This window comes from Eucalyptus grandis, chromosome 4, assembly GCF_016545825.1.
Source record: "Eucalyptus grandis isolate ANBG69807.140 chromosome 4, ASM1654582v1, whole genome shotgun sequence".
Taxonomy (NCBI): Eukaryota; Viridiplantae; Streptophyta; class Magnoliopsida; order Myrtales; family Myrtaceae; genus Eucalyptus; species Eucalyptus grandis.
Window position 1 is genome coordinate 18,961,050 of NC_052615.1, and position 24,867 is coordinate 18,985,916.

Here is a 24,867-nt window from a genome sequence, read left to right on the forward strand (position 1 = left end):
TACCAAAGGAATTCCTCCAATCTACCCGTTGGACGGAATCAATTAGGAAGATCATTCGAGCTATTAAAGGAACATGTCGATAGCCCATCAATCATGCTTGCCCATACAATCAGGATCTTGGTTTCCATAAGTAGAACCTTCCAAGTATACTTCGCCAATCATCGGATCCTTAATCTCTGAATCAATCATGATCAATTAAAGGATTTCGTTATGTCATATCCAGCCAAGAGATCTTCTCCAGTCAATAAGGTCACATCCTTAATGAAACACCCAGTTCTGGATAACCCTTCTTCGACGGTCTAGAAATTGTCAATGAGAATAGACTTTGAGTCTTGAGTCTAGTAGTTCGGAGGTCTTCAAACTTTGAATAGAAGAGTCTGCAAATCTTCAAACTAGACTGATGGAAACGTTTTGTCAGCTTCAAAATACTCTAGGAAGATTTCTCCAACACCTTTTTCTTGCATTCGAAGCAAATCACATCTTTATTGGATTCATCATCCTCAGTTGATTTGTTCTAAAACTTCTGAGTGATTTGTTTCTTCCAATTGAATCTTCTTCCATTTTTGTTCAGTTTCCTGAACTTTCTTATCATAAGTGCTAGCTCTTTATCGTCCATATCTTCTTCAGAGTATGTAACATCAAAATCATCGTTAGATATTAAAGTAATAGACTTCTTACTTTCGGGATCTTCTTCCTTGTTGATTTGCTCCACTTTATAGGACTGAAGTGTGCCAACTAGTTCATCTACGAAGAGTGACATGATCCTTTGTGTTTCCCTTATTGAAGTTTTTACGTGATTCCAATCTTTGGAGAGTCCACGCAGCAATTTGTTAACTTTCATGGATCATGAGATTGGTTGTCCTTAATACTCTAGACCATTTACAATTTCAGTGAAGCGACTAAACATATCAATGATAGATTCTTCTAGCTTCATCTTGAAGGCTTTATATTGTCCGAATAGAATATTGATCCTTGTTTCTTTCGCTCGATCAATTCCTTCATAGGTAATGTGCAGCCTATCCCAGACTTCTTTGGCTATTTCACAAGAAGATATTTTGTTATATTCAGTAGGCGATAATGCACAATATAAAGAGTAAATCGCTTTTACATCAAGAGCTTGTCTCTTGGTTATTTCTTCTTGAGTCATCTCGCTAGTTTCTGCAACTTCTTTTCCCCTTTCTGAGACTGATGTAACTTTAGGAATGATTCCTTTTTCTACCACATCTCATTCCAGAAGATCTTTTGATCTTATAAATGCCTTCATCTTGTTTTTCCATATGCTGTATTCAATTCCATCAAAGTAAGGTGGCATGGTGTTGCTTTGGCATTCAACTAAACCTGGAGCCAACATACTAGCCATAAATCTTTAACTCAGAAGTAAAAACACTTCAATTAAATAAGTACACGAGCCCTGATACCAATTAATATGGCTAGTAAGAGCACCTAGAGGGGGGTGAATAGGTGATCGAAGATGTTTTTGCAAAACTTAACAAATTAATTCGTCTTTTAAGAATGATGGACTCAAAATGTAAAAGACTATAAATAGTTATATAAAGCTGCGAATTAAAGTAAAGAGATTAGGGATAGAGAAACAAAACAAAAGGTTTACAATGGTTCGGCTTAGACCAAGTCTACATCCACTCTTCTGCACTGACAACCCACCAATTGGATTCCACTATGAACTAAAAGAGATTTTACAATCCCACGTCCTTAATTCCACAGTATAGAGACTCTACTACACTTCTTTAAGGTCTCACAAGTATTTAATCTCTCTTTCAAGTACAATTTGAGCTTAACGATTGAAACAACAAAGAACAAGGAGCTTCAGACTTTGAAATTTTTCTTTCACGCACACCCTCGAATAACTTGAGCGTCTTCCTTATATACTCCTCCATGCCTTCATAACCGTTGGCACCTTCCAAATGAGTTCTTCCAATCAATCCGTTAGACAGAATCAATTAGGGAGATCTCGAGTTATTAAGGAATGTGATGATAGCCCATCAATCCTACTCACCCATACAATTAGGATCTAGGTTTCCATAAGTAGAACCTTCCAAGTATACTTCGCCAATCAACGATTTAATTACTCGAATTAATTTTAATATGGATAATAGATCTTGAAATGCTATCTCCAGCCGTGAGATCTCCTTCAACCGTACGAACCAAATCCTTAAAGATATATTTGTATCTGGATAAGTCTTCTTCAACAGATAATGCTTTTCTTCGTTGGTCTGGAAACTATCAATGAGGGCAGACTTTAAATCTTGAGTCTGGAGGTCTTCAGACTTTGACGATAAAGTCTACAAGTCTTCAGACTAGATTGATGGAAACGTTTTGTCAGCTTCAAAATAAATAAGGAAGTTTTCTCCAACAAAAAGGACTTATTCGATCTTGCTGAAGCAAGGGGTTATGAATCCTAAAAGCGTGAACTTTGATTTTCTTGATTCGTTGAAAAGTAAAACTGAGGGAGAAGTTTGCACTCATTCAACTCGAACTTTTTTGCTAAAAGACAACTGTCGCCTACCTAGAACTTACGGTTTACTTCTATTCAAATCTATCTTTTCTAGATGCGAATAGATTTTCTTTTATGGTTAGGGACAAAGAATTTGTGGTTGTTATGGACACATTGGTTTATGTGATTGGGGTGGAAAGATGGAGTTTCCAACTAATTAGTGTGTCTGTTGCTCACTTTACTTTGGAACTTGTTCGGGATAGATTTGTTGAGGGTAATATTTCTTACTCTAGAATGTCTGCTTCCAATATCTTGCTTCATAAAATTGTGATCAACTGTATTAGACCCAAATCAATGTCAAACACTGATGCTTCTCACTCGGAATCGAAGTTGATGTACGCTATCAACATTGACTTCAAGTTCTCTCTGTTTCACACTATCCTAATGCACATGTATAGGACAGTAGTGAAGGACAAGGAGCAACTTTCTTACGCTGCTCTTATCACTCGACTATTCAGACATTTCAACATTCAACTTCCTGCTATTATGTGTGTTCGAACCATTGCTCCAATGGTAATTGGACTGAAAATGGTCTCTAAGATGTGTTTGAAGGAGCTGAACAAGGTTTTGGAGAGCATTAAGGAAAAGTGCCCTGTTAAGGCACAACAAGACTCTACAGCAGGAAAAAGAAAAGACAAGGAGCCCATAAGCGAACCTACTAAGAAAAGGAGAGCCCTAATCTTGCATGATGAAGAAGATGAGAATGACATCACTCTCTCCGCCTTTGCCTTAAGGAATTTATAGAGTTATGTTAGCTTTAAAGAGCCAGAAGACCGAGAGCATAGAGAAAGAGAAGAGACAGAGCAAAGAGATGAAGAAAGAGAAGAGAGGAGAATAGAGGAAGAGGAAGGAAGAACAGAGGAAGAAGAGAGAGGAAGAGAACAAGAAGAAGAAGAGGGTCAAGATGACTCGTTTGAGCCAACACTTGTTGTATCCTTGACAGAAGACTTGGAGAAGTCAAGGAGTGGAACTGCAGGAGAAGGAAAAACAAAACATCACTCAGGTGCCGAAGAAGAAAAAGAACATGAAGGGGAATTCTTTTCTCCACCTGAAGGCATGGAAATAGGGGGAGATGTTGACAAAAGAGGTATTTCTTCACCTGTCTTTACTAGTGATGTTAGTAGATCTCCAACAGATCCAAAGGATGTCTATGCCTCTCAATATCCTGGAGCAAATCTTGAGGCATCCTCTCCAAGTCATGGTGATTGAACAGCGGATGTTCCCTCACATCTCAAGACTCTTGGAATTGACTCGGCTGGACCCAGTGCTACATCAAAACCAACAACAGACTTTCAAAGACTATGGGATCTTCTGTTGGAATTGAAAGGTCAGCAATATGGTTTTGAGTTTGAGATGAAGAACATGACGATAGTTCTCAAGGCAACTTCGGACTCTTTACAACAGCAGCTACAGGCCCTAAAGCTTCAAGTGCAAGAAAATGCAAAAGGGGGATATTGAATAGCTGAAAGAGACTCTGAAGAAGTTGGAGGACACTGTCAAATATATGGGGGGAATTCCAGCTCGTCTGCATCCCCAAGCAGCCATGATTTTTTTACCCCACTCTTTCATAACTATTCTCCACTTTTTGTTGTTAACAAAAAGTGAGAGAATTTGTGCAAATTTGATCTTACTTATCTTTTTGGGCACAACACCCAGCACTTTTTGCATGGTTTGACTTTGATGTTTGATGACTTTTTGTTTGGTTTGGACTTTGGTTTTGGACTAGTATGTTTTGGACTTTTGACTGCTATTTAACCTTGAATCCTTTTGACGTCTGCAGTAACTAAGCTTGTAATACTAATTATGGTTGGATAGTATCTTATCTTGCAGGATTAAGATATTTTCTATGGTTGCAGAATCGATACTGTCTAGGTCATAATCAACTTATTTTTAAGATATCATGTATTGCTTAAGTGTTGTTTTGCAGATCAAAAGTTTTCAAATCTACAGGAAAGTTTTGTCACCATAAAAAAATGAGAGATTGTTAGAGAAAACTACTTAATGTTTTGAAGTTGACAAAACATTTCCAAAAGTCTAATCGAAGACTTCCAAACTCGGTGGTATTGTCTAAAGAACTTCGGACTCTCTTGTCAAAGTCGAAGACCGTCAGACAAAAGTTTTAAAGTCTACCCTCATCGACAGTTTCCAGACCAAAGAATGAAAACCTATCCAGATGTCGAATAATCTTCAAGGATTCGATTCATATGGTTTTTGGAAGACTTTATGGTTGGATATAACATCTAATCGTTTGATTATTCTTATTAGATTTTACTCTGATACGAAGATCTTTTGAAAGGCGAGCAAACTTGGAAGGTTCTACTTATGGAAATCAAATATCATGATTTTATGGGCAAACATGATTAATGGGATTTTATCACAAATCATTCAACGACTTGAGATCACCTTAATTGATTCTATACAATGGGTAGATTGGAAGAATTCATTTGGAAAATGCCAACGGTCGAGGCATGAAGGAGTATTTAAGGATGACTCTTCGGTTGTTCGAGGGTGTGCATGAAAGAAGAATTTTAAAGTTTGAATCTCTATTGTTCCTTGCTCTTTCATTCATTAAGCTCAAAGTTGTATATAAAAGAGAGAAACACATAGTGAGACTCTGTGAGAGATCAATAGAAACTCTTCACTAAGGAAGTCGAGATCACAAGCTGTAAAATTTCTTTTGATTCATAGTGAAATCTAGCCAATGAGCTATCAACGCAAGAGAGTGGATGTAGGCTTGATCTAAGCCGAACCACTATAAACCTTGTGTTCTAATTTTCTTTCCTTAACTTCTTAGTTTTATTCATTGTTTTATATAACTGTTTAAAGCTGCTTATGTCCTTAGTCAATCATTTTCAAAGAGACAATGTATTACACGGCTTGATCTAGCAAGAAAATTTATTTACACTTATTCACCCCCCTCTAGGTGTTGCACTAGCTCTTCACACTTATAACATGGCGAGCTTCTGTAGCCTGGAGTCATTCTCCTTCTTCTTATGACACGGCGAGCTTTTGTAGCCCATAGTCCCATTCCTTCTTCTTATAACACGGCGAGCTTTCATAGCCTGGAGTTCTCCTATTTCTTCTTATGACACAGCTGAGATAGCTAGTATAAACACCTAGAGGGGGGTGAATAGGTGTACAAACAATTTATCGAAATACGGAAGCGATTCTTAGCAAACGATAGAAAGGAAATTCTCTCTTGATTAACAAAATGAAATACGATCGAGGTAGAGAGAGTGAGGAAGAGAAAATTGAACACATGATTTATAGTGGTTCGGCTTATTCCAAGCCTACGTCCACTCTTCCACACCGACACCCCCACCGGCTGGATTTCACTATGATCAAAGAGAAGTTACTAAAGATAGCTTTGCCTTGATTCCACGGTGTAGATGTTCTACCACACCTCCTCAATGTTTCTCACAAATATAGACTCTCTTTTGTATACAAGTATTCGCTCAAAGGAATTATCTAAACAAAAAGGAGCTTCAGACTTTGGAATTCTTCTATCGCGCACACCTCGAACAACTAAGAACGTCTTCCTTATATACTCCTTTATGCCATCATACCCGTTGGCACTTACCAAAGAAATTCCTCCAATCTACCCGTTGGACGGAATCAATTAGGAAGATTGTTCGAGCTATTAAAGGAACGTGTTGATAGCCCATCAATCTGTTTCGCCCATACAATCAGGATCTTGGTTTCCATAAGTAGAACCTTTCAATAACATTTAGACAATCATTGAATCATCGAATCAATCTTGATCAATCAAAGGATTCATTACGTCTTCTCTAGCCACGAGATCTTCTCCGGATGATAAGGTTAAATCCTTAACGAAACATCCAGCCTGGATAACCTTTCTTCAACGGATTAGAGACTGTCAATGAGGATAGACTTTGAGTCTTGAGTCCGGCTGTCCAGGAAGTCTTGAGACTTTAAATAACGAGTCTCGCAAGCCTTCGAGACTAGACTCGATAGAAACGTTTTGTCAACTTCAAAACACTTCAAGAAGATTTCTCCAACAATCTCCCCATTTTTTATGGTGACAAAACTTTCCTGCAGATTTGGATAACTTTGACCTGCAAAACATTTCTCAAACACATATGCATATCTTATAGAGATAAATGGCTAAAAGAATAACACTAGAATGCAACCACGAAAATAGGTTAGTCTAGTATAAAGCCATCCATAAGATATCAATACTTGTTAATAGAAGCGATCAAGTCCAAGTCTAGTTCAGTTCTCATCCAGACACAAAACAAAGTCAAAGTTTGTCAAAAAGAGTTTAAACAACAACACAATCCAACAAACAGTTAAAAGTTTAATGATTGAAAGTTTGATCAAATCTTGCATCTCTCCCCCTTTTTGTCATCATTAAAAAGGATGAGATGAAGTCAAGATTGCTTGGGAACGCGGACAAGCTGGAAATCTTCCATAGACTGAACGATGCCTTCCAGCTTTTTAAAGTCTTCCTTCAGCTGTGCAATCTCCTCACTCTTGGCATTGGCCTGATTCTGAACAGAGAAGGCTTGCATCTTATCATTCAATGAACATGAAGAAGCTTGACTTTCATTCTTCAAGCTTTGAACTTCGCATCCCAAGGCATAAATTTTACCTCGCATTTCCAAGAGAATATCCATGATTCTGCGAAAATCTGCTCCATTATCAGTCTGAGTACTTGCTTCGGCTCGATCTGATGGAGTAAATGCAGAAGATGGTAGGTCAGCATAATCTCGCAAGTTTGGCGATGAAGCTTCATGACCTTCCTCTGGAAATTGAGATGCATAAACATCCTCTGGGTCTACAGCTGAGCGACTGACTCCTTCACTTGTATCAGGATATGAAGACTTCACTCCTTTCTCCTGATCTCCCCCTGTTTCCATGCCTACAGGTGGAGAAGAGATTTCCTCAGGTTCTCCTTCTTCTCTTCTTTCTTCTTCTTCCTTCTCCTCTGCTTCTTTCGTCATTTGTTCCGATTCTTTCTGTGGAACAGGACGACTTAAATTCTTCAAAGCCATTGCAGAGATGGTGATGTCTTCGTCATCATCTTCATCCTCAACGAGGAGAGCTCTTCTTCTCTTGGATGGAGCAGCCATGGGCTCCTTCCCTTTTCTTTAGCAGCATAAGAGAGTTGATGAGATTTGGCGGGAGTCTTCTCCTTGAATTTCTCCAATTCCTTGCTCGGTTCCTTCGAACGCATTTTGGTCACCATTTTCAGTCCTACCACCATATGATCGCATGGTCGAACACAAAAGATTTGTGGAGGCTGAATATTCAGATGTCTAAATAACTTTGTAACAAGGCTTGGGTAAGGGAGTTGACCTCTGTCCTTCATCATTGCTCTATACATGTGAAACATAACAGTGTGAGGGAGAGAAAACCTTTTTCCAAAGAGAATGGCATACATCGCCTTGGCCTCGAACTTGAAACATCGGTCTTGGAGGTTGATTTTGGTCGGAGGCAATTAATCACAATTTTGTGAAGCAAGATGTTGAATGCACTCATCCTTAAATAGGTGATCTTCTCATCTGTTCTCTCCTGTCCTTCACCGTTCAAGTGAGGCTCGAGCAATGGAAACTTTGATCGGTTGATATTTTCCTCTTTCAACTCTAACACATCTGCCAGCATATTCATATCCACAACATAATCTTGGTCTTTAACGCTGAAGGAGAATCTATTCGCATCCAAAAAGCTAAGATTTGAATAGAAATATGCATTAATTCGATATAAGCCTCGTATTGTCGTAACTGTAACTTTTCAAGTTGAAGTTGATTGAACTTTTCCCTCAAGTTCACATTCACAAAGATCCAGAAAATCAAAATCCACACTCCTAGGGTTTATTACCCCACGCTCCAAAGCAATTTCGAGTACATATCCTTTTGTTCCTTTAATCTGAACAAATCTCCCATTTTTCCTTGAATTTCAGCCGCAATACTCATTTTCGTTGAAATAGGCTGTACAAATTGTCATCATCATTTCCATCTCTGTGGATTCGGCCCCAATCACGAGGATCACTTGGGATATTCGCAAGGGTTTCCTCACCACCCTTTACGAGCAATTCCCAAACTTTCCATTTTCCGCAGAAAGATATATTCGTTCCTATATCCTTTGTCTTTAAGAAAGTCATCAACATAGTTCAAAGGAGTACGAGTTCCTTTTAAGGCACGATATAGCTTGTAAATAAAAGCGGGCTTTTTGAACTCTTACGAGTGCATCCTCGATGACTTCTTCCCGATGTTGATGAACAACGCCTTGAGGACTAGATTGTGGAGAATCACGCTGCCGAGAATGTTGTGGGCTCGCTTCGTTCTGGATTCACTTCTTCCTCGGTAAGATCGAAGTGCGTAGGCCCCTCACTCATTATTTGTGGTCCCCTACTTGCGATTCTCGAAGATTTTCTTGAAGATGACATCTTTCTCGGTTTTGGAAGATTCCTTGCTTGACTTTCCCAGGAAAGATGACAACTTTTTGAAGATTAAACAAAGAAGACAAACGGGAATGGAGGATCGATGCTTTCTAGGGTTTTCAAGAGTGAAGTAATTGACAGTGCACGATCGGTTAAAAAGAGAAATAAACGAACCGTCACAAAGGAAATAAAAAAAATGCCTTTTCAAAATAACTGTCTTCTTCCGCAAAAATAGCCATTTCAAAAATAACTTCCTTTTTGAAAATGAAACGATGCAATATTTACGTCGATTAAATATAGCAACAATTAAAACACATCGACGATCGTACCTTTTCAAGATAAGATTAGAGAGAGAAAGACTTACAGTCCGACGGTCGTGCTAAGACTGTCTTTCAGATAAAGTCTTGTAAGTCTGAGTCTGAAAGTCTTTAGACTTTGATATCCTCATACCTCAAAATGTTGAGTCTGGAACGTATAGATTCAAATTGATTTTTCTCCAAAGGCTTTGTGAATATATCCGCGTTGATTCTTTGAGTCAACAAATTGAATTGAAACATCTCCATTTTGAACATGGTCTCTAATAAAGTGATGTCGAATCTCTATATGCTTTGCTCTTGAATGGAGAATTGGATTTTTGGTGAGGTTGATAGCGCTGGTGTTGTCGCAATTAATCTCCGTGCATGAGTCTTCAATTTCAAAGTCTCTCAGTTGTTGTTTTATCCATAGAATTTGCGAACAGCAGCTTCCAAGAGCTACATATTCTACTTCCGTTGTTGAAAGAGATACAGTGCTTTGTTTCCTTGAAAACCAAGACACTATCCTGCTTCCAAGCAACTGGCAAGTTCCCGAAGTGCACTTTCTATCAACTCTGCAACCGGCCAGATCTGCGTCTAAATACCCCAAAAGATTAAAGTCTCCCTTCTTAGGATACCAAAGACCGATGCTTGATGATGAAGCAACGTATTTAATGATGCGTTTCGCAAAGACGAGATGAGATTCTCTAGGATCCGATTGAAACCTAGCACGAGATGCAAACACTCAACAAAATGTCGTCTAGAAGCGTAAGATAAAGAAGTGATCCAATAATGCTCTGTACAGCTTTTGATCAACTTTCTTCCCTTCTTCATCTTTGTCTATCTTTAAAGAACTTGACATTGGTATGTCGTTTTTTTGCACTTTTCAGTCTAAACCTTTTGACAAGATCATTAACATATTTTTTTTTCTTGATAAATAAAAGTTCCTTCCTTCAATTGTTTTACTTGAAGACCAAGAAAGAATGTTAATTCTCCTATCATACTCATTTCAAACTCATCCGGCATAGACTTAGAAAATTCTTGCCTGAGACTTTCATTAGAGGATCCAAAAATAATATCATCCACATATATTTGAACAAGTAAGAAACTTTTGTTTTCCTTTTTGATAAATAAAGTCGTATCTACTTTACCTTTGACAAAACCATTTTGTATTAAGAACTTACTTAATCTATCGTACCAAGCCAGAGGTGCTTGCTTTAAACCATACAAAGCCTTTTTCAGTCTGAAGACTGAGTCTGGTTTCTTTGGGTCTTCAAACCCTGGTGGTTGTTCCACATAAACTTCCTCATGGATAAATCCATTTAGGAAGGCGCTTTTGACGTCCATTTGGAATAACCTGAAATTCTTATAACAAGCAAATGCAAGTAATAGTCGAATAGCTTCTAACCTTGCTCTTTTGGAGCGTAAGTCTCATCATAGTCTATTCCTTCTTCTTGCGTATATCCCTTGGCCACGAGTCTTGCTTTGTTTCGTACAACTTTTCCTTTCTCATTCATCTTGTTTCTAAACACCCATTTAGCTCCAATAACAGTTTTACCTTTTGGTTTGGATGTCAATTCCCAGACATCATTAATGTTGAACTGTTTGAGCTCTTCTTGCATAGCTTCAATCCAGCTTTCATCAGATAAAGCTTCTTCTATGCTCTTTGGTTCAATTTCAGAAACGAGAGCCACATCACTAGACTCTTCTCACCTTTTTGATCTGGTGTGAATTCCTTCATTAATTTCGCCAATAATAAGATCTTTGGGATGACTGGACTTATGCTTCCGTTACTTGTTGATGTATCAGTAGATGATCTCTCTTTGTTTAGATCTTCACGAACAAACCGATGCTGGTTTTCCAGTCCGAGATGCTTCTTGAGTTGTAAGCTTTGAAGAGTCGGAGCAAGTTCGAGACTCTTCTTGATGAGTCTCGACTTGATTCATCTTGCGTTGAGTCTTGAAATTTGACATTCATTGACTCCTCCATAGACTGGCTCTTCTTGTTATAGACTCGTAGGCTTTGCTTGATGTAGAATATCCAAGGAAGATACCTTCATCTCGCTTTCCCGAGAATACATGGAGTGCATGGATCGGTCTTTTGGTATGGCAATTTGGGTAGACCTCGAACTAGCCGCTTTTGATGAGATTTTGGCTAATTGCTTCATGTTGACATGACCAAGCTTTTTGTGCCATAAGCTTGCTTCGTCTTGAATTGAGATAAGACATTGTGATTCATTTGATTTCACATCCAGAAGATAGATATTTCCATGTCTTCGACCCATGAAAGGCTGAGTAGAGTCTTTGCGATTCCAGTAACATGTTCCTTCTTGAAAGAAGATCTTGAAACCAGTATCACACAATTGACTAATCTGAGAAGATTGTAATTGAGTCCTTCCACTAAAGAAACATTACTTATTGTGAGACTTCCAATTTTCACGGTTCCAAATCCCACAATATTTCCTTTGTTTGTTTCCTCCGAATGAAACTTTTCCTCCATTTACTTGAGCAAGCTTTATAAAACAATTTGAGTCTCTGTCATGTGTCTTGAGCATCCGCCGTCAAGATACCACTTTACTGTTTCTTGACGGAGACTGCATTTAAGATAAAGTCTCAAGCTTTCTTTGTACCCAAATTTTCTTGGGTCCTTTGGTGTTAGTAAGATAAACGGTATTAGCCCATACTTTCTTAACAGGTTTCCATACCATAGGACACTCTTTTTCAAAGTGATCCGAACTGTTGCACTTTTGAACATCGAGAGCATTTCTACCTACGGGTTTTACAAAAACTTTCTTGAAATGATTTTTGTAAGCCTCTTTCGAGGGTCTTTTCTTAATTCTTTCTTTTACTTTAGGAAAATCAATCAAGGGAATTGTTTCCGCTGACATACCTAGACCGGACTTATTGAAGTAAGGTCTTTGAGCTGAAAGAATTTTTTCAAGTTTCCCAGACTCTATTGAAAATTTCTTTGAAATATTTGATAAGTCTGTTTTTAAAAGAGCATTTTCTTTTAAAAGATTATCTTCATTTTCTTTAAGAGTGGAAACTTGAGTCAAGTCTAGACTTTTAACTCTTTCTACTAAAACATTTTCCTTTTGTTTTAGAGCTGAGTTTTCCTTTTCAGTTCGGAAATTCTTTTGAGAGAAGTCTTAAGACTAAAACACAGTTCATCAATGTATTTAGAAACTTTGACAGGAATTTTAAAACTACTTGCCTCAAACTCCTTTCCGAGTCGATCCAGTCGAGTACGATTGTGCCATCGGACATAGATTGGCATATTCATTATCACTTTCTTCACACTCGTATCACTCCGGTTTCGGCTTTGAGAGCTTTTCGAAATTTTTCAGCTTTTCCTCTCTTCTTCTTCAGAAGAGGACAGTTAGGTCTGATGTGTCCCTTTTTCTTGCATTCAAAGTAGACTACATCTTTATTTGGTTCCTCATCATCACGAGACTTGTCTCGCTGTCTTTGAAAGCTTTGTTTCTTTGAGTTGAACCTTCTTCCTTTTCTATTCGGTTTTGAATCTTCTTATCATGAGAGCAAGCTCCTCATCGTCCATATCATCTTGAGAATCGTATCATCGAATCATCATTTGATTTTAATGCAATGGATTTCTTACCTTTTGGATCTTCATCTTCATTGATCCGTTCCACTTCATAAGACCGAAGAGTTCCAATCGGCTCGTCGACGAGATAGTGGCATAATTCTTTGCGTCTCTCTTATCGAAGTCTTTATGTGATTCCAATCCTTGGAGAGTCCACGCTGTGTAGCTTGTTTACCTTCATGGGATCATAAATTTTTGTCCTTGATTCTCAAGACCATTGACAATATACGTAAACGGCTAAACATGTCGGTTATAGATTCTCTGGTTTCATTTTGAAGGCTTCATATTGACCGAGAAGAATGTTAATTCTGGTTTCCTTCACTCGATCTGTTCCTTCATAGCTAATATGCAATCTGTCCCTGAGACTTCTTTTCTTTGTAACACAAGAAGATATTCTATTATATTTGATTGGTGACAAAACACAATATAAAGAGTAAATTGCTTTTGCATCAAGTGTTTGTCTCTTGTTTATCTCTTCCGAGTCATTCCATTTGGTCTCAACAGTTTCTTTCCCTCTTTCGTAGACGATGCGGCTGTAGGAGTAATTCCTTTTTCTACAACGTCCCATTCCGAGGATCCTTTGATCGTAGGAAAGCTTTCATCTTGTTTTTCCAGATGTTGTAATCCTTTCCATCAAAGTAGGGTGGTCTGGTATTGCTTTGCCCTTCCATCAGCCCTGGTGCTAGCATACTAGCCATGGATCTTTAACTCTGAAATAAAACACTTCAAACAAAGTGAGTACACGAGCTTTGATACCAATTGAGATAGCTAGTATAAACACCTAGAGGGGGGGTGAATAGGTGCACAAACAATTTATCGAAATACGGAAGCGATTCTTAGCAAACGATAGAAAGAAAATTCTCTCTTGATTAACAAAATGAAATACGATCGAGGTAGAGAGAGTGAGGAAGAGAAAATTGAACATAGGATTTATAGTGGTTCGGCTTATTTCAAGCCTACGTCCACTCTTCCGCACCAGCCCACCGGGCTGGATTTCACTATGATCAAAAAGAAGTTATAGCACAGCTTTGCCTTGATTCCACAAAGTGTAGATGTTCTACCACACCTCCTCAAGGTTTCTCACAAATATAGACTCTCTTTTGTATACAAGTATTCGCTCAAAGGAATTGTCTAAACAAAAAGGAGCTTCAGACTTTGGAATTCTTCTATTGCGCACACCTCAAACAACTAAGAACGTCTTCCTTATATACTCCTTTATGCCATCATACCCGTTGGCACTTACCAAAGAAATTCCTCCAATCTACTCGTTGGACGGAATCAATTAGGAAGATTGTTCGAGCTATTAAAGGAACGTGTTGATAGCCCATCAATCCTGTTCGCCCATACAATCAGGATCTTGGTTTCCATAAGTAGAACCTTCCAATAACATTTAGACAATCATCGAATCATCGAATCAATCTTGATCAATCAAAGGATTCTGTTACGTCTTCTCCAGCCACGAGATCTTCTCCAGATGATAAGGTTAAATCTTTAACGAAACATCCAGTTTCGGATAACCTTTCTTCAACGGATTAGAGACTGTCAATGAGGATAGACTTTGAGTCTTGAGTCTCGGCTGTTCGGAAGTCTTGAGACTTTAAATAACGAGTCTGCAAGCCTTCGAGACTAGGCGATAGAAACGTTTTGTCAACTTCAAAACACTTCAAGAAGATTTCTCCAACAACAGCGAGCTTCTGTAACTCAAAGTTCTTCTCTTTCTTCTTATGACACGGCGAGTTTCTATTGCCCAAAGTCCCATTTATTCTTCTTATGACATGGCGAGCTTACGTACCTCAAAGTCATTTTCCTTCTTCTTATGACACGGCAAGCTTCGTAGCCCGGAGTCCTTCTCTTTTTCTTATGACACAACGAGCTTCTATAGTCCGGAGTCATTCTCCTTCTTCTTATGACATAGTGAGCTTCTGTAGCCCAAAATCCTCCTCTTTATTCTTATGACATGGCGAGCTTTTGTAGCTCGAAATCCTTCTCCTTTTTCTTATAACACGGCAAGCTTCTATAGCCCGGAGTCCCCCTCTTTCTTCTTATGTCACGGCGAGCTTCGTAGCCCTGGAGTCATTTTCCTTCTTCTTATGACATGGCGAGTTTCTGTAGCCCGAAGTCATTCTCCTTCTTCTTATGACACAACAAGCTTCTGTAGCCCAGAGTTCTCCCCTTTCTTTTTATGACACGGTGAACTTCTGTAGCCCAGAGTCCTTCTCCTTCTTCTTATGATACGGTAGCTTTTGTAGCTTGGAGTCATTCTCTTTCTTCTTATGACACGGCGAGCTTTTGTAGCCCGGAGTCCCCCTCCTTATTCTTATGACACGTCGAGCTTTTGTAAACCGGAGTCCTCCTCTTTCTTCTTATGACACGGCGAGCTTCTATAGCCCGAAATCCTTCTCATTTTTCTTGCTTCTGTAGCCCGGAGTCCTCCTCTTTCTTCTTATAACACAGCGAGTTTCTATAGCCCGGAGTCCTTCTCTTTCTTCTTGCTTCTGTAGCCGGAGTCGTTCTCTTTCTTTTTATGACACGACGAACTTCGTAGCCCAAAGTCATTTTCCTTCTTCTTATTACACGGCGAGCTTTTGTAGCCCAGAGTCCTCCTCTTTCTTCTTATGACATGACGAGCTTATGTAGCTCGGAGTCCCCATCTTTCTTCTTATGACATGGCAAGCTTCTGTAACTCAGAGTCATTCTCCTTCTTTTTATGACACAGAGAAATTCTGTAGCCTGGAGTCCTCCTCTTTGTTCTTATAAAACGGTGAGCTTCTGTAGCCCGAAGTCCTCCTCCTTCTTCTTACGACATGGGGAGCTTCTGTAGCCTGGAGTTCTCCTCATTCTTCTTATGATACGGCGAGCTTTGTAACCCAGAGTCCTTCTTATTCTTCTTATGACACGATGAGCTTCTGTAACTCGGAGTCCCTCTCATTCTTCTTATGATACGGCGAGCTTCTGTAGCCCGGAGTCTCTCTCATTCTTTTTATGATACGGCGTACTTCTATAACCCAGAGTCTTTCCTTCTTCTTATGACATGGTGTGCTTCTATAGCCCGGGGTATTTTTTTTCTCTTATTGACAAGACATGCTTCCATAGTTATGAGTCATTTTCGTCGATCTGATACGTGCCTGTGCACCTAGGGTCTCTCTATCGCTGAAATAATTTAGGTGTTTTCTATCTTTGAATGCAACCTCTTTGAGGCTACATTCAAAGAGCGGCAGTTGTTGATACCTATTTTTGGTTTTTATTTATTTATTTTAAAAAACTAGATCTTGTAGAATCATATTGAATATTTGTGATACATTGAAAGAAAAAAAAAAAACGCCTAAGGGGTTGGGTCCGGCTGGATTCGGCCTTGGCCGGCCCGCCACTCGCCTCTTTCTCCTTGCGTTGGGTTTGATTTATTTCCCTTCGGCCCAACCTGCGCCAGCTTGTCTCCTTCCTAGCCATCCTCGTACGCGGAGGACCTAGGGAAAGGAAAAAGCAGCAACAGAGCATCAAGTAGGGAGGAGCAACAGGGACAGAGAGAAAGGAAAAGTAGGCAAAGAAGAAGAATACCAAAAGGCAAAAGAAAAATAAAAGGAAAGGAAAAGAAAAGAAATAATAATAAAAAAAGAGAGAAGTGGCTTTGGGAAGAGGAGTCGCTAAAAGGGGAAGGCGAGTGTAGTGAATAGGACAAAATAGAAAAAAAATAGAAAAGATAATATAAATTCAAAAACTTTTCCAAAAGTTCAACAACTTTACGAAAACATTAAAAAAATTCAAAAAATTCAGTTTATATTGAAAGTTCGAGTTTTAAAAAATAGAAAATTTAGAAAATTTAAAAAAAAAATGAAAATGTTAGGAAATTGAAAATTTCTTTTGAAAAATTTTACTAAAAGACTTTGTGAACTGTTTTCTAAAAAAATGGAAGTTTCTTAACTCTAAAGTTGTGCTAAGAAATTGAGTAAACCTTTAGGGCTCTACCTTAGGATTTCATTTGTTCTCAAAGATAATAGCCTTTGTTTGCATGCTTTTGCCGTTTTGATCCATTTAATCTAGTTAAGATTAGTATTTATCTTTTCCTTAATGTTAAATATTTGCTCTTCCATGCAATTTATTTAAACGCTTTCATTGGTTGCTAACTATTATTTTAATTATTGCGCACCTACATGATCACCTTACATGTTAACAAATATGCTTAAAATTAATCCAAGTTGCCTGACAAAAATCTTTTCTTTTAAAATGAACAAGATTAGGTATTGAAATGGTACTAATTGATTAATTAGTGTAATCAAGTTTCCGATCCTAAAGTCTCTAGTTGCGTAGGAAGTGAGGTACACTCACAATACCTTACTTGGCTTTTTGTTGACCCCAATAGGCTAGTGACAACTTATTTTTACAAAATTCTTAAAAATATCCCAATGTCATGCGAGGTATAGGATTAGGAAAGTCCATGCCTAAGGATGGGTTTTAGGTTCATCCTTTAGGCAATATCCCTAAACTTGTTCCTTCTCCCCGAAGGGTAGGTTGCGACAATAATGCTTTGCATACTCAGTGTCAACTATTTCATATATAAACATGCTCTTCAATTAAGGTGTGAAATCAAGGAAAGGAGAAAGTAGATTAACTTCACCTTTCACAAACGTTGACGACATAAAATTATCAACGGTTTATGTTATTATTCGGAGATTGTTTGAAGAATCTTAGAGACTCAAATATGCTGTATTTCCCACCCAAATCCCTTACCTGATTGAAATTTTCGCCTTTGGACAATGTCAGCAAGAGCAAGACAGGAAGCCTCCCGTGTACGCATGAGCTTAGAACCACACTCTTTTAATACATCCACGATTAGGTCAAAATGTTCATCAATAGTTCTCTCTGGTTCCTTTACCAGGGCCTGCCAGATATGTACGATTGTATCCTGTATCACATCCAAGAAGAGCATTAAGAAAAAAGGACGAAATGCCAAATGGAAAACCCATGGGGAAAAAAAAAGTTATCTTGTCAAGTTATCACAAGGCAATGAAGAATCAAATTGCCTTTACACGCAAGAATTCATCAAAAAGATGTCATTTGAACAGATTTCCTAAAACACAGGAATTCGGGGTCTCCACCTGAACGTTTTTGTCAGGATCACACCGATATCGCACAAGTCTGGGTATTAACGCCCTTAGACGTGGCTGAAGAGCATCCTCGGCTTGCTTGGCTAATCTAGTGAAGCCAAAAGCAGCACCCCTTTTCGATTTTAGAGAAGCATGGTAATTTGCAAGATCCATAAACTTGTATATCAATTCTGGTTGCCCCATCTCATTCGCCATATTGCACAGTTCCTTATAAGCGCTAAGTTTTCCACCACTTGGACTTTCCCTAATAGCCCTCTCTTGGAGAACTTCAGAATCTTCGACAGGCTGTCCAAGAAAATTTCATCCTCACATTTGCTACCAGAGGAAGGCGCAGAAACTTAAATAGCCAAATCAATATTTTCAAGTATTAAATGCTCCTTCATCCACCAGTTCCTCATTATTTGTATTCTGGTGTCTAGACATAATTAAGAACCTTCTGGGTTCTTTGTAGAGTCTTCCATCAAATTTCTAACTAAGATAATTCGAACTACAATACAACAAACCTTGGTGGCTCTCTTTCTCTTCGTAAATCCAGTTATTAGAGTATTGACAAATGCATTCACCAGTGTTTTCTTCATAGATGCATCTCCAAGCTCATATACAATGCTCATGCCTTGGGAGGCAAGCTCCTGAGTAAGTTCATTTTGTTCGCAAAGTAGGTGTAAGAATGCCTCCTGCATTACCCAAAAAAAAAAAAACGCTGAATTATAGCGACAAAGTAGAATGGTATTCTTCTGAGCAGATAAATGGTCTAATTTCCTTTTCCAATCCACCAATATTCATCACTTTTCTCAGCTGTTTGTCGCTTCTAAATTGACCCAAAATGATCGCATAGATTCGTCCTGACATGAAAAGAGTCCAAAGTCTTTTCTTCAACGAGAAAAGACCTTATCTCAGCTCATTTGCAGAACTAAATTGACCCATATCTTCTGACTACAATTAAGGCAATATAAAGTAATCCGTAAATACAGCAATCTGTGCCTCTTCATGCTATTGGAAGTGAACACGATATCCTATTCAGGAAGTCTATAGTACAAGAAATACTCAATGCATCTTTTTGTCTGGTTAAAAGCTGAGCATTTCAACTTCCCTCGTACTCTAGCACGCAAATGCAATTTAACTTCAATTCAGCAATGTCGCGATCAAATTTTCGGATGAACTTTGACTAATGGATTACTAAGACTAGACTTAACTCGGGTTTTCCCAAGTTCATACCAACTCGTGACTTAAATTCAAATATCTAATATCTAGAATCGCAACTAATCTATTTTCGATGGGTCGATTAGAAACCTAATTAAAGTAATAGAACATTTACTTTACTTTTGCAAGCCAGAGATTTATGAATTTAGGGACTTGGTTACACTAGATTTCTCTAACACTCTTTCAATTACGTTAGATTTCTCTAACGCTCTTTCGGTAAGCAGCTTCAATTAATTAACATGTGAGACAATCATACGGGTGCGCAAACCACCAATTTAACACTCAAATAAATAATGAATAAATTGCAAAACTTACCTCAAAGTAATGAAAGCATATGTGATGTTAAATTAGAATTTACATCAACTCTAGATATAATTTCTAATTAACACGCAATTTCTTATTCTTCTTTTTTTCTTTTTCCTAAAAGAATGCAATTCATCCTAGAAAATAAAACTAATTTATTCTAAGACATTTTTGTATTTTTCATGAAATTCAGAATTAGATAAAATGTGAAAACTATCTAGTTAGATTAAGATTCTATTCAATTTGTATAAGGAATTAGGTTGAGCCAAATCCTAATTTAAAAAAAAATATTATCTTAACCCAAATAATCTTAAAATGCAATCCATTTAAGAAAATACCTAAACATATAATAAATTAAGAAAAATATTATCTAAAAATTAAACTAAGTGCAATTTTACCATAATATGCAATGACATACAAAATATGCCCTAACTCTACATGACTTATGCATGATGAATTTGCTAAATAATTAAACATGCAATTCAAATTAAAAAGACTAGCAACCTAAATTAAACATGCAAACCCTAAAACTACATTTTTTTTAATTTTTTTTTTTTTTTTAAGAAAACTAATTCAAGTAACATCACAGCAAATCAAGTAATATTGATATTTAAATTAACAAATCATATCTTGCGCATGAGATCGAATTGGCCAATTACACATAAATCATGAGTCGAATCTCGGGCGGGAGATTAGATTAAGGATTTTTAAGTAATTTCGAATAAGATTTCGGGCACGAAAATCGAACTGACAATCGCTAATTTCAAGGAAATTTCATATCATGCAATTTCAATTTCACATAAAGGGATAATTACACTAAAAAGAGAAAATAATGAAATAACAATAATAATAATAATAATAAAACAACCAAAGATAACTAAATAAAAGTCGGTGGGGAGGAGGGTCGCCGGCTAGGTCTCCGGCTCGGCGAGGGGTTGTCACGGGTCGGCACGGGGCTATGTCGCGGGGCGACGTCGGGGCGCTCGGATCACGGGCTTCGGACGGCGGGCGATGCGGGGACGGCGGGGAGGCCTTGGGCGGCTGCGGCGAGCTCGGCATCGGATCTAGTTTGTTAGGCGCGGCGTCCCGGCAAAGGCGAGATCTATGGCAACGGCGTCGTTGGGTTGCAGCGGGGACGAGGAGGCGAGGACGGCGTCGGATTTGGATCGGCTTGCTGTGGGGATCTCGGATCCGCAGCGGCGAGCGGAGCGGCGTCGGGCGGCACGGCGAGAGAATCTGATCGGGGCGCGGGCTCCTGTGGATCGTCGCTCGGGTGGCGCAAATTGCCCTCAGGTAAGGGCGGTAGCAGCGTCGCGGTAGCGGCTGGCGACCGGGCACGGGCGGCGGCGCACGGAGGCAGGGCGTTGCGGTGGGACAGAACGCCAGATCTCGGAGCAGATTTGCTGCGGCGGAGGAGATCGGAGGCGCGAGCATCGAGCGGCCGCCCAGATCTAGATCTGGCGCGGGGTGCTCCGGCAGAGGTGCGGTGAACGCGGCGACGAGCAGTAGCGAACGGCAGAGGAGGCACGGTTGAGTCGCGGCTGCGGCGGCGGGCGAGACGGCGACGGTGCGGGTACGTGAGCCGGCGGCGGCGCTGGTAGGGACAACCTTGAGGAAGATGAAAGTCGCACCTAGGTTTTTTTTTTTTTCCCTCTCTCTCACGTCACCTTTATTACCTTTTACTTTTGTATTCTTTTTCACCCAAAAGAAAGAACCCCCTTTTCCTTTTTCGCTCGCGTCATCTTTTATAAGCTTAAAAAATGTATCTTTGTGATATATTTTTTCCTTTTTATTCGCACACAATACCCCTAAATACATCGTTGAAATATACTCACTTCGTGCAATATTCTCTTTTGTATTTTTCGCATATTCCATCCAAAAAAATTCCTTTTTTTCGGTGTATATGTGAAATATCTTAATGTAATATGTGAAAAATCATTCCCTCACCGGCGGTCTAAAATAAAACAAAATCAAAATAAAATTCTTTTAAATTATATGCCATGTGTTTTCTTTTTAGTAAAAATTAACCTAAAAAATTATGCAAAAATTTAAGTGTCAATAAGCAAATATGATGAACCAGGAGCTCAAGGCCCTTGTAAGTATCAAAAACATCCATTGTAAGACCAACAACAAAGTCCATTCATCCTCTTCATTTCTTGGTATATGGAATTTATTTTTGTCTGTTCAATTTTTACTTATAAGCCTGGCCACTAGTATATATAAGAGTGATCTATGGAATTAAAACGAGTTTGAGACAGTGTCATAACTTGGCACGGGATGACACTTAAGTATTATAACTTTGAAAAAATACACTTAAGTGCCAGTTTTGAAGTTAAATGGAATACCTAGGTGCTCTTATAATGAAAATGCCGACAAATGGTGACGTGACAATTTTCAATGAGTTTGGTCCAAAATGGCGTCATTTGCACGCGATGTAGCGAGAAAATATAAGTACGATACCATTTCGTGTCTGATATATAAATAGTAATATAAAATTAATTAAATTAAATTTAAACTTAATTTTATTTAAAATATTCTAAAAATTAAAAAACTAAAAATTTTAAAAAATTAGAATTTTTTTTTTTTTTTTTTAAATATAGGGAGGCCAAAGGGGGTGGGCGAGGGCTGAGCCCTCGTCGCTCTCCTCCCCGCCGCCAGGGAAGGGCGGCAACAGACGGGGGAGGGTCAGCTGTGGTTGCCGGCCCCGCCGGCCGGTGACGAGGGCCGCAAGCCCTCGCCGGACCACGGTGAGGGCTGTGAGCCCTCGCCCGGATTTGGGGTGAGGTTGCGACCCTTGCCCAGTCGGCGAGGGCTTCCTCCTGCCGTCACTTAGGGAAGGGCCGATGATGGCGGGGAAGCGAACGGTGAGGGCTCATCCCTCGGCCGCCCCCTTCGGCCTCTTTTTTTTTTTTTTAAATTTTTTAAATTTTTTGTTCTTTTATTTTTAGAATATTTTAGATAAAATTAAATTAAATTTAAATTTAATTAATTTTGATATTATTATTTACACATCGGACACAAACGACGTTGTTTTTGCATTTTCTCACCACGTCAGCATACAAAACGACGCCATTTTAGATCAAACTCGCCGGAAAATTGCCATATTAGTCATTTGGTCATATTTTTGCTAGAGTGGCACCTAAATGTTCAAATTTACTTTGAAACTGGCATTTAAGTGTACATTTTCGAAGTTATGGCACTTAAGTGTCATCTCGAGCCAAGTTATGACACTTGGGCTGTTTTACGTCGAATTAAAACAACCTAGTTAATGAATTTTTAACATGAATGCGGTAGATGTGACATCCGAATTTCGAGGTTCGATTTTTTATTTGGATAAGATGGGCCTTTCGCCAACGTGATTATAGTGTTTTTCTCTAAATTGGCCACTCACGAGATAACTGGCCTATCCGGTGAAGCCATTTAGGGATTTTAAACGCAATAGACTTGAGAATTTGACCAGGAATCGACTGCTCGACCGTGCTAATCGCAAAGGTCATTACGGTATTGTTAAAATCGATCGAGACCGGAGATAGGTTGATTCGACTAAGATGTGTGATCAAGTGTGGGTGATGCCACCTGATTGCAAAATTCTCATCGATCGGCACTAAACCGATTTTCTGTCATTTTGGGTACCATGTGTCCGTATCTGAAACCTTGAGATTTTCACGACCATCGAAAGTCGCCAATATGTCGAATGGGTTCATTGTGGTTCGAAGAAAATCAACCACAAGTCGATTGCACCAAAAAAAATTCATAGAAGCTACATGGTAGGTAAAGTCACACTAAAAGCGCGTTTGATTGAAAATAACCGCGAATTTGAATTCAATTTTAGAATTTTGAAGTCATGTCGTGTCATGAGTCATTCTAGGAACGTCGACTCACCTTTTGAGAAAATTCTAGAGAGTTCGGGATTTTTCGGGGAAATCGAGATTGACGATTCGGAGAACGAGCGGAAATTCAGATTAGTCAATTTGAAGAGATATTTGGCATCGGGTGTAAATGAATCGGTGAATGGAAGTTGTTTTGGCTTTTTTGATTTCAAATTGGACCTCAACCGAATTTATTTGTTCGAGAAAATCAATTAGAAAAATGAAATAAAAATCGGTTTTGAAGGAAATTCGTGAGATGGAGAAATCGATTCATCCTGGTCTTCATTGAGACTTCAAATTGTGCAATTGGTAAGAATTAGACCCGGGATGACCAATTGGCGAAGTTGGTTGAAATTGAGCAAAGGGTGTTTATGTTTTGTTTAATTTTCTCCCCATTCTCCTTGGATCCACGCACTCATGCACGTACCCCTCTTCGACCGACAACACCCATGCACATCTTCACTTTGAAAATTGCTTTGGTCTTCATTTCTTTAAATGTTGACCAATGGGACCCCCTTCCTTCCTATCCATTTGCGGTCACATCTCCCCCTCTCTTTTATTATTTCTCCATGCTTCGCACGTTCCTCGTTACTTCAGCCGACAATCTCTCTCTCGCATGAAACCCCCTGCAGTCTTCAATTTCTTCTTTTCCTCTGACCGGTCTTCTCTTTTATCCTTTTTCACTTGCTTCCCACGCTAGGGCAGCTGAACCCTACTCCCTCACGTCTTCTGCTTTCTTTAATTTGCTTGGACGGAAGCAAACCCGCAGAAGCAGCCCCACGATTCCTCTTCTCCTCTACCATGGCCGCACTCACGCATGCCCTCATCCCCACCGAAGCCACCACTCGTCTGCAGCTCATCTTCCCCGAGTCAAACCAGCGGGTTCTCCAGCGAAGCCTCCCTCAATTTCTTCGCATTTCTCTCTGCCGAATTGCTACCCCACGTCCCTCCATCAAAGACCCAACCGAAATCCCTCCAATGCTTCCCCTCTACCAGCGAATTCTCTACGCCAGCATCACCTTGCTGACCTCCTGTTTTGTTGACCACCGAGCGGGCTTCAATCCGCGTGTCTTCCATCTTCGGCCAGCAGCTGCTCCCTCCGTCTCTGCCACATCCCAGTTAACCGAAGCAGCGTTGAAGGCAACGAAATTGACTCAGCATCGGACGAAGTTCCCTTGCCAGCGAAGCTCGAAGCAACCGAAGCAGCAGTCCGGCGTTTCCGCGTGGTCTTCCCCAGCTCGACGCCGAAAGCCGCTGCTTCCTTCCCTCGCGTGTCTTCGGCCCAGTCCGTGAGGCCAGCATCCATTTCTTTTGCTCATGGACCAACCACAGCAAGCCCACTCTGATTTTTTAGCAGCCCAATCCAACAGTTCAACCAGTGTGGAGCTCGACCCATCTTCAGCACTATCAGCCCAGCAAGCCTAACCTGTTTGCAGCCCAGTTTTTGAGGCCCAATTTCCAGCACATCAATTGAAGTCAGGCCCACCAAATCAGTGGACTCAGCCCAGCTCGAGCAGCGAGCTTGTAGGCCAATTTCAGCCCCGGTTTGACTCCGGTTGGCGGACCCTTTGAAGAGAATCGA

At 39.5% G+C, this 24,867-nt stretch overlaps 1 pseudogene; it reads right to left on the reverse strand.

Moving 5' to 3' along the window:
* Nucleotides 1-24,867, reverse strand: part of LOC120292533 — a 65,955-nt pseudogene that overhangs the window by 19,711 nt on the left and 21,377 nt on the right.